The 10,073-nt window shown below is 37.6% G+C and overlaps 1 pseudogene; it reads left to right on the top strand.

Annotated features, from left to right (window-relative positions):
* Positions 1–8,290: 8,290 nt before the first annotated feature.
* Positions 8,291–9,319, top strand: LOC101579111 (annotated as a pseudogene).
* The last annotated feature ends 754 nt before the right edge of the window (positions 9,320–10,073 follow it).

The raw sequence follows: 10,073 nt of genomic DNA, 5'->3' as shown, positions 1-10,073 counted from the left end.
ACATATCCTAACTACAAGAATGATGAACGTGGATTATCTTCTTGTTCCAATTTTATTTTTCAATACCTGGAGAGTCATCTTATTTTGATATCAAGACATAAGAGGAAAGAGAGACACTAAGGATTCTTTACATCTTCTACTGGCTACTTAGCCTTATGTAAGGAAGTTCTTGATTATCTAGAACAATACATTGATAAAAAACATGGTAGAAAATAAACTTAAGTGGGGAAAATAATAAAGAAAATGGAAAAGTAAAGACACTACACTATTTTCCAGTTAAATATTAGTACTCTAAGAAATTACAGTAATTAAAAATTGCTGAAAAATTTTAATGACATAGATTATTAATCAATCTTTGCTCCTTTCAATAAATAACAACCCTCCAACTATGTACTTAAAAATTAATAGCTGTGATGGTTCATATTTTGCGTCAACTTGAGATGTCCAAATCTTGGCTGGATCAGAGTGGTGATTCCACATTCTGGGGTGAGGGGATCCTGAAGGGCCCACCCTAGTGTGACTCAGTACCAAAAGGGGTTGAGGAAGGCTTCTGTGCCCCACTCCCTTGGAGGAGTTCCGATCTGCGCGGTGCCACTTCGAAGCCATGCCACTTTGGAGGAGCTTGATCTTCACCACCAAGCCAATTCGGAGGAGTTCTGATCTCAGTCTTCACGGTGGAGCTCCAGTCTTTGCTGTCAGCGTGAAAGGAAGGAAGAAGGAAGAAAGGAAGGAAGGAAGGAAGGAAGGAAGGAAGGAAGGAAGGAAGGAAGGAAGGAAGGAAGGAAGGAAGGGAAAGAAGAGAGGCTTGACAGACGGCACAACTGCTGCTCCTTCTGTTCTCCGCTATTCTCCGCCACAATGAACTGCTGCCTTCTGTCCTGGAACCAACCAAATATAGAGTGAAAGCTGCACTGTGAGCTAAATAAACCTTTGCTTCCTTCATTTGGAGTGTTAGGTGTATGCCCCAGCAATGAGTGAAAAGTATCTGAGACAATAACTGATTTTATTTTTTGTGCTTACATGGAGAAAAGAAAGAAAATGGAAACCTTATTAACTTATAAGTTTTCTTATAAAGGTGCTACGGAGGATGTGAAGCCTAAAAGATGTATTTCAAATGCATTATTTTTGAATACAGAGTTAAAAAATAAATCTCAGGATGTATAAAGTCCTGTATTTGTATCCATCTATTTTTATCTTATTCTTAAACTTAAAAGACAGTAAGATGGGATAATGGAAGTGATTTTTGCTGATCCCTCCTGATGCCATTACTTTAGTATAGAACTCTGCTTGCATTCATTATGAATATATTTAATATGTAAATACAAGTAAAATATGTCTCTGCCCTTCTTATAATTCAACCAATAAACCACTGAATATTTATGAGTACATAATATGTTTCTGATCCTCTGCTTGGCAGTGAAGATTTTACAAAGAAATAAAACTTGGCAAAGAACTCAATCACGAGGGTAGAAGTTCACAGGTGCTCAACTTTCAACAAACTATTAAATAATAGAACAGCTTGCGTTTGTTCTGCTTCCACCGACAACCATGTTCACCAGGAAATGGGGTTCTGTTGTCAGGAGCCACTGCAAAGCAAATGGCACGTGATTATGGACCTGGTTTGTTCCAAGTTTTGTAGGAGCCATTGAAGCTAGAAAATTGGTCAAATGTGTGTAAGGAGGACTAGGCCCCAGTGCCTAAAGCAAAGAATCTACCTCAGTCCTGAGATAAGCAACCTGACTCATTAATATTGGCTATTAACCACTAAGCAATCTTGTGTCACATGTTACTGACTTTGTAAAGGTATATATATACATCGATATTGTTGCTTAAGGGGAGACAAGTCACCACCTAACCCAGCTCTTGTCTTCTTCTCTATCTTTTTCTCATTCCTGGGCCATTTTTGCCTGGGTAGAATGGATCACACTGAGACCCATGGATCCTTACACAAATCCTTAAACAAAAGAACCAGAAAAGAAACACCTGAGTATTCTTCCTGAACCGTGAAGACATGAACGCATTTCAAAAACTAAAGAATGTTGAGGATGTAATCACAGCTGGCATCAGTAATCAGGACTTGTGGAGGACATTAAAGAATAAAAAAGAAGGATTTATAACATAAAAATTTTCAAACAGATTTGAGTTCCAGGTCAGAGTAAGCATGTTCACTTCAACTGTGTGCATTGGATGGAACAAGCTGATAGAATTTCGAAATGTCAAAGGATTCTACAGGAGCTGATAGATGAATTGCAAATATTTTGCCATCTTGTTATTTGAGAAAGTCATTTACATGTAACTTCTTGCAGTAGAACAAACCAATATCAGCAACACATAAATATCTCATTCTGAACCTTCCTTGTCCCTGGTACTGTGAAGTATCCTCTAAAATTAAACATTTCTAGAGGCCAGGGATAGCTTAGTGGACTAAAGCACTTGCTTAGGCAAGCACAGGGACCACAGTTTGAGGCACCGTATGCTATGCCAGCTGAGCCCCAAAGGCCAATTGAGCCAGCCAGAGTCCATGTCTTGTGGTGCATGCCTGTAATCCCAGTGCTGGGCAGGTTAAAAAACAGGAGAATCACTATGAGTCTGAGCTGCATAGTGAGACCCTGTAACAACCAAATACATTAAAATAAATGAATAAATAAATAAATAAATAAATAATAAAATTAAGCATCTCTGACATAGCATTGAATTTACATCAAGGCACCTATCATATATAGTAGCACAACTACCAATTATCCCAAAATCAAAGCCATTGTTACCCACCTCACATTTCAACTTAGCTTGCTACACTCTAACTTCTTCTCATTGGTGTCTATGTATATTCCAGCACATGATGTAATATATGCAAGGGATTAAGCATCTTTTTTATTATTTGTGTAACTCATTCCTGAATCCCTAATAAAGTATAGTTGAAGCCAGTCCTATAATGTTCTACATTAGCTGCTGGCAATACGTAGTTCTTGGGCTCCTACCTGAGCTGGAATGCTACCATTCACAAATGATAAACACTCCAAATAGCAGCTTTATGAGGAAGCCTCCCCATCTCTCTTTAAATGGATGCTGCAGCAGACTTGGAGTCATACAAAATTTTAAGAAGAATTTTTCTATACCATGTTATATGAATGAGGTATAAAACATATTACTTACACATAATTAGAAATTGGTGGCATACTATTGTTAAATGTATACTACCATACCCTGGTAATTTCCAAGTATCAGCATTTCCCAAGCACATAGAACTGAAGAAATAGAAGTCCTGGCACTTGAGGAAAATCGCTAAATATTAAGAAACCAAAGTGTGTTCATGTTTTGCACTTCATATTCTTGCCCTCTTGATAGGACTTGTGATACACTAGATTCACTAGCAAGTGGATTCAGTTTTTAGAATGTTACAAAGATATTTTTTAAAAACTTAGAAAAAATGGCATCATTTACTTTAAGGAGTGTTTATGTGGTAGTTAAAAACCTACAGTTCATACATTCAAACCTGCTTAAAATACAGGTACCATCAGACACTGTGACGGATGAACAATTGGTATAGGAGTGTGGTAATAACCAATGAAAGGTCCTGACAAAATCCTGGAAGAAAAGATTCACTCCATATGTACTTTCAAGAGCTAACATTTGAGTCCTTTACTTCTTTTGCCAGAAGGAACCTGAATTCATTCTTGAGATTTTTGTTGCACCAATATTTTACTGCAATCTGTAAGAAACCACAGTTATCTTACTGAAGCACAGAAATTTCCTTGAATATTTAGACTTATATTCATAACAGAAAGATGCAAATGCACAGGATGTCCTTGAGGATTCTGCACTTGGACTGTAATTAAGATAAAGTACTCCAAGCATAGTCTGCTTGGCAGTACCCTTCTGGCAAAACAGCTGAAGAAACTGAAGTGTTTTCATTGTCATTATTATTTTTTTATGCTGGTTCTGCATTTTTTTCACTGAATGGGCTTATGCACTGTCTGTTGCAAGTAAAAGTGAATGAAAGAATTCTTACATTATTGGATTTTCTAAAAGCAAAAGGTAAGAGAATGCTGCCATTCACAAATGATAGCACCCTTGCCTCCTATTAAGTGTGTTTCGGAGATATTACAGTGACATGAGGCAGTAAAATACACTGAGTTATTTGGAAATTGAGCATGATGGACACTACTCTCTCTTTATAAAGATCAAGGTGATTTAAGCCATTTATTTTGCTTCTTATCTTATGAATATCATACTAAATATTTCGTCTTACAATGTGTCTGTAAAAAGCCATGCTAAGAACATATCATGGAAATTCTATGTGTCTAAAAAATGGGACATGGAGAGAACTTCAAAAGATAGAAAACAATACCAAAATAGTGAAAAATCTTTTGTTCAATCTTATTGCATTTTAGCGACTGGTGACTAATGCTATATTTAAAATAAGCAGGGAAAAAAGTAGTCATGATTAAGCTCCCGATTTTGATTGAAGAAACATCTCTTCATCTCATTTGCCAATGGGTAGCATCATTGATTTTACAATCAATGCAGAGTATTGACATTTACATAAGAATGATAAAATGGAGCAAAATACACTATAAAAATTATCACTGCTTTTCACACACAGAGTAGGGAAGAATTAACACCTATATGACACATATTTATTTTTCCATGAACTACATTGTTACTCTACTTTTATGTATTGTAGCAGATATTCCTGCACTTATAATTGTCCACATCTTTGTCTTCTGAAACAAACATTAATTCATTTTGTTATATTAGAAATATTCAATCAATTTATAGTAATTTCTACAGAAACACATTGTGTGAAATATGCAGTCTAATACTGAGAGCACTTGGAATAATGTAGTTATGGCTTATGCCGCTTCACTATTATTACATTACTAATAAAGTTAATTCTACCTGTAACATTAACACTTTGATTTCAGCATTTACCACGATTTTCACTGTCAGACTCCTAAAATTAGAGCTAAATGAAGAAGGTAAAGAAAACCTCTTATGGAAGGAACTCCAAAAACACCAAAATGGATCATCTGACAATAAAAGACAAATTGGGAGATTTTGATAGACCAATACGTGTTCACACCTTCTGTTAAAACACTGAAGTCTGTTCTATAAATGCTCTTCCTCATAACCTGGTGTTTCTTATGCATATTATCTCTTATTTCATAAAATATCTACAATCTAATACTAAGTAAAATACTTAACTTTTTTTGTGGTACCAGGGATGGAACTCAGGACATTGCACTTGCCAGGCAAGTGCTTGTTCGACTGAGCTACCTCCCAGCTCAATAACTAACATTTTGGATACTGGAAGGATGTCTAGAGAAGGAAGAAGAGTGGGAAAAGAGAAGTACAAAGAACTGATATTAATTATATATAGATGCATATATAATATATAGATAATACACATATAATATATATTATATAATATATATTATATAGATAGTACATATATTGATATTGAATATATATATATATATATATATATATATATATATTCCCCTTAAGGAATGTATTCATTTTGTATTGCAAGCATGTCCTATTAAAAGATTTTTAAAATAAAAAAACACAAAACATTAAAAACTATACAACTCTAGGATGATGTCAAGATAAAATCCACAGACAATGGCAAAATGAAAGAAAATTAATAAAGTTTTTTATATTAAGCTTCTCATGTAAAGAAATCATGTTGGACATTAGATGTAGAATTAGTCTAAAAACAAATAGAGTCCTTCAGAGAGTGGACAGGAAGCAAGATAAAATAGATATAAGCCCTGGAGACATTTGCTTATATAGAAAATGCAGACAAATATTCTGAGGGTCATGCAGACAGACCAGCAGCCTGAGAAGCTGCCTAGACAAGCACAAGGACCAGGTTCGGTGCCCAGTACCGCATGCCGTGATGCCCCCCACCCTGGACATGCTGAGCCAGGTACTGAAGAGGATCACTATGAGTCTGAGCCATGTAGTAAGACTGTGTACTAAATACATACATTTTTTAAAAATGAATATTCCTCTTTATTAGCAAGCTTGGTGCTATGAGACTTGGTGAAATAGAAAATTCACCATGTAAAATATATTTGTAGGTGTTGCTCAGGCTGAATACAATACAATTCTTAAATAATATTAAAGCCAAAATGTTCACAAAGGTAAGCCTTTGGCATATATTTTAAGTTCAGAAATACAATCACTGTTATGTAACGATAAAGACTGCATCATTGAATGTGTCTTTATAACTTTTTCATGATGTATCTTGCTTTCATGATATAACTGTAAGACCTTACATACTTTGGAAGTACTCATACTTGCAAATTGATCCTTTCCATAACTAAATATCTTTTTACTGCACTATGCACTGACATGGCAGGTCCAGGGATTGAACGACATGCTATGTGAGTGAATCAACTTCATATTTTCACATCATGACTATTTAATTAATGATTACTCTTTGTGATTGCTAGCCTCTTTATAGCAATGTTGGAAAAACCAGAAACATGAACATTCTAAGAGAAGTCCTAGGAAGTGAACAAAGCCATCCCAAGAGGGAGGTGAAGAGAGGTACAACCTACAATGCCATACAGATTGAGTTACGCAAGCCCTTTGGAGTTTGCATCTCACCACCATATTCTTCTCTGTGTGCTCAACATGGAGCTACAAAATATAATGCTTACCTGCAAGGCTTTTGTTTAATTCCTTTCTATCCATTTATTTCTGGTTTTTTTTGCAATAGGAGGGTCTACCATGTGCAAATCTCTGCCAAGAGTTTAACACTCCTTTGATTTTTGAAATTGCCTTAAATATCAGAGAAGACTATGGATTGGACTGTTCAGCATTGCTGAAATTGTTGAAATTTCAGAGTTAGGGATGAACTAACTCTATTTTACATAAGAAGTTGTGCGTGAGTTTTAAGGACCAGAATTGATTTAGATAATCTCCCCAAAGGTCCTCTTGCTCTTTGAAGAGTTTCTGAAAGCTCATTGGATCTTTGAGACCCTAGCTGGCTTGATGTTGAGGGGGGAGGGTCTGCTTTGAAGAATGTCCCTGGAGGTGTGACCCAGAACCGTGTCTCTCCCTCCTTGGCTTTTCCCTTCTCTCTGCTTCCTCACCTTCATGGTATGATAAGCAACTTGTCTTTTGTTCTGCTCCTTTGCCTTGTTGCTCTGTCATGGTGCCGGCTAACTGTGGACTATATTGCAAGCCCAAATAAACCTTCATCCTTTAAATTGCAGATGTTCCATTTGGTGTCACAGTGACAAGAAAAGTGATTAAGACAATTGACATCCCCATTCCATATATACGATGCAACAGAAATTCAACAGTCTAAGTCCTGGTGACTAAGTTACAATCCAAGCACTATAGTTGACTTTTCATACTACTATTTCTGCCTTTGATGCATTCTTCATTAGTATAGAGAGAAATACTTACGAGTAGCCAAAATTAATCAGTGCCATACAATTTGCAATATAATAATGGTACTTGAAGATAAAATAAGAGGACAAATATTGAAGAAGAGATTATGTCCATTATAGGCCATTATGTAGGATATCTTTTATGGAAAACAAACCATCAAACATGTGTCTTTGACACAGAGACCAGGGTTCGATCCCCAGTGTGCTGTCCTGGCCCCACTCTCAGGACACGTGCTGAGATGCAACTGAGACTGGGCATGGTGGCACGTGCCTGTAATCCCAGTGCTTAGAAGGCTGAAAACAGAAGGATCACTATGAGTTCGATCTGTGTAACAAGACCCTGTAAATCCTATACTAAATACATTAAAAATGCATCTTATTCCTTTAGATTATAGGTATAAATTTATTCTATTCTCTTTGTGTGTGTGTATTCAGTACAGGGTCTACAGAGTCTCACTACTTAGATTGGACTCATAGTGATCCTCCTGTTTACAGCCTCCCAAGCACTGGGAATAGAGGGGCATGCTACCATGCCCAGTCTCAATCACTGGTCTCAGCACGCACCCCCAGAGCGGGGCTGGCCGAGCACACTGGGGATCGAACCCAGGTCACTGAGCCTACCTAAGCAGGGGCTTTAGTCCACTGAGCTATCTTATCAGCCCTTGTTAGTATAATTTTAATATTAAAATTTTGAACTGATCAGAAATTCAAAATCTGTTAATGTCCAAAAATAAACCAAAGGCTGTGTAACTCGGAAATGTACACTTTTTTAAAAAGTCTTGTGTTTTACTAGGTTGAAGGTAACACCATGCAATACCACGAATACTATCATGAGGTAATCTGTGAGGCTAGAATCCTGCGCATGGTCAGTTGGGGCAAATATGTCTGTCCAGAAGCATGTTGTGAACCCTGAGTATTTGACCAGAAGGGTACCACGAACCAAAAGTATCAGCATGCCAAGACTGGAAACTGGAAAGAGTGTGATAAAATATATTGGGCAGCTAGAAGAGATTAAAGAAATTATAAATACAAAAAAGATCACCGTTTCAAAAGACTAAAAGTTACCACTTTTGCACAGCTGGTCCTCCAAGTCGCTTTGCTAACTGATCAAACACTGGAAGTAACAACTGAAGAGATTCAAAGGCTGGAAGACAGTGATTCTGCTCCTTCGGACCCCAAGATGGAACTCACTGCTGGGACCAATGGCAAAGGGACCCTGAGTGAGCAGTTACTCAGCCCTGTCCAGTGCATCAACAGTGTGGGAGCAGGGAACTCTGGCCACTCCACTCTGCAGAGCATCATCTGTGGTAATGGGGAACTGGATCTAGACAAAGGGCTTGTGAAGAATGTTGAGCCCAACATCAAAGGCAGACCTTATCCTGACTGCCCCTACCTGTTGCTAGATGTGTGTCATAGAGACTCTTACCAGCAGGGCCACGTTGTTGGAGTGTACAGGACGAGAGGCAGCCCAGCCAGGCGGCCACCACCATGTGCAAGCAGGGCTTCCCGAACCTCATCATGCTTTCCAGAAGTCTCAGTCATAGCTCAGAATTCCCAAAAGGACTGATGACTGGTTCCCTTCCAGCACCTTCCCAACAGTGCCTTCCTCCTGGTTCTGCCTGGAAATGATCCAGCCCAAAACTGCCATCCATACCAGCTGAGAATAAATGGAAATTTACCCCAGAAGACTTAAAAAAGATAGACAATTATCTGGAAGAAGACCAGGGTCCTGCAGATAGTCCTAGCTGGCTGAACCTAACTAACTCTTCAGGAAGAGACTGCAAGGGACCTGGTGCCAAAATAGTCCACACTTACCTAGTGGGGGCTCTTCCAGCCACCCCAACCCATACTCCTAGGGCATTGGTCACCCACAAGGCAAACCCTTGAAGCAAAGACTTTGCCTCATTTAGTCAAATAAATGTTCTCCCTCTTTTTGGAAAAAAAAACACACCTTTCCAAATCATATTTATTTTGTTTAGTGAAATTAGGTAGGCTTTCTAATTTTTTATTATTATTTGAATTCTCTTTAAAAATATTGTGTTTATTTCATAACAATTCTAGGCACCTTCCACAGCATGTAAATTTTATATATTTACATTTACTAGAGAGTGAACCACTGAAATATTTCTTCCTGTTAGGGTTTTAAAGAGTACTAGTAAAAAGCTAATGGGAGCTCAGCATTTATATCACCCTTTGAACAATGTGACATGCATCATGTGCTTTCTTTGAAGATCCTTCTAAAAATTTAATCAAAGGTAGTATATCCTCTCTCAGGTTCAAGATCTTGGAAAGACACTGCTGTAGCCAGAATCAAATTGACAGTGAGACTGCAGGTCTCAGTAGTAAGCTGGCCTTGCTTTTCCATGTTCCTGAATGCTTTTCATGCAAGAGCATCCAGCCTCCTATAGCCTCCTCTTTACCCCACTTCAGCAGTATGTACTGCTTAAACTTTTGGGTCAGTGCTGATCTCTTTAAGTGGAAGGAAAAAAGCCAAGACACAAAGATTAAGCAAGGATGAAAATTGACTTGAAACATTCTGTGTATTGAAAAGTAAGATAGCAGACCTATGTCAATCTTTGGGATTAAAAAAATTTAAAGATTATATTGAGTTAAAAGGAAAATATAGAAATCTGCAGCTTTACCTTGGTAGCTTCTTAAAAATAT

The sequence above is a fragment of the Octodon degus genome, unplaced genomic scaffold (assembly GCF_000260255.1).
Source record: "Octodon degus isolate 3935 unplaced genomic scaffold, OctDeg1.0 scaffold00162, whole genome shotgun sequence".
Classification (NCBI taxonomy): domain Eukaryota; kingdom Metazoa; phylum Chordata; class Mammalia; order Rodentia; family Octodontidae; genus Octodon; species Octodon degus.
Note: the sequence above shows the minus strand (reverse complement) of the source record. Positions and strands in the feature narration are given on the sequence as shown.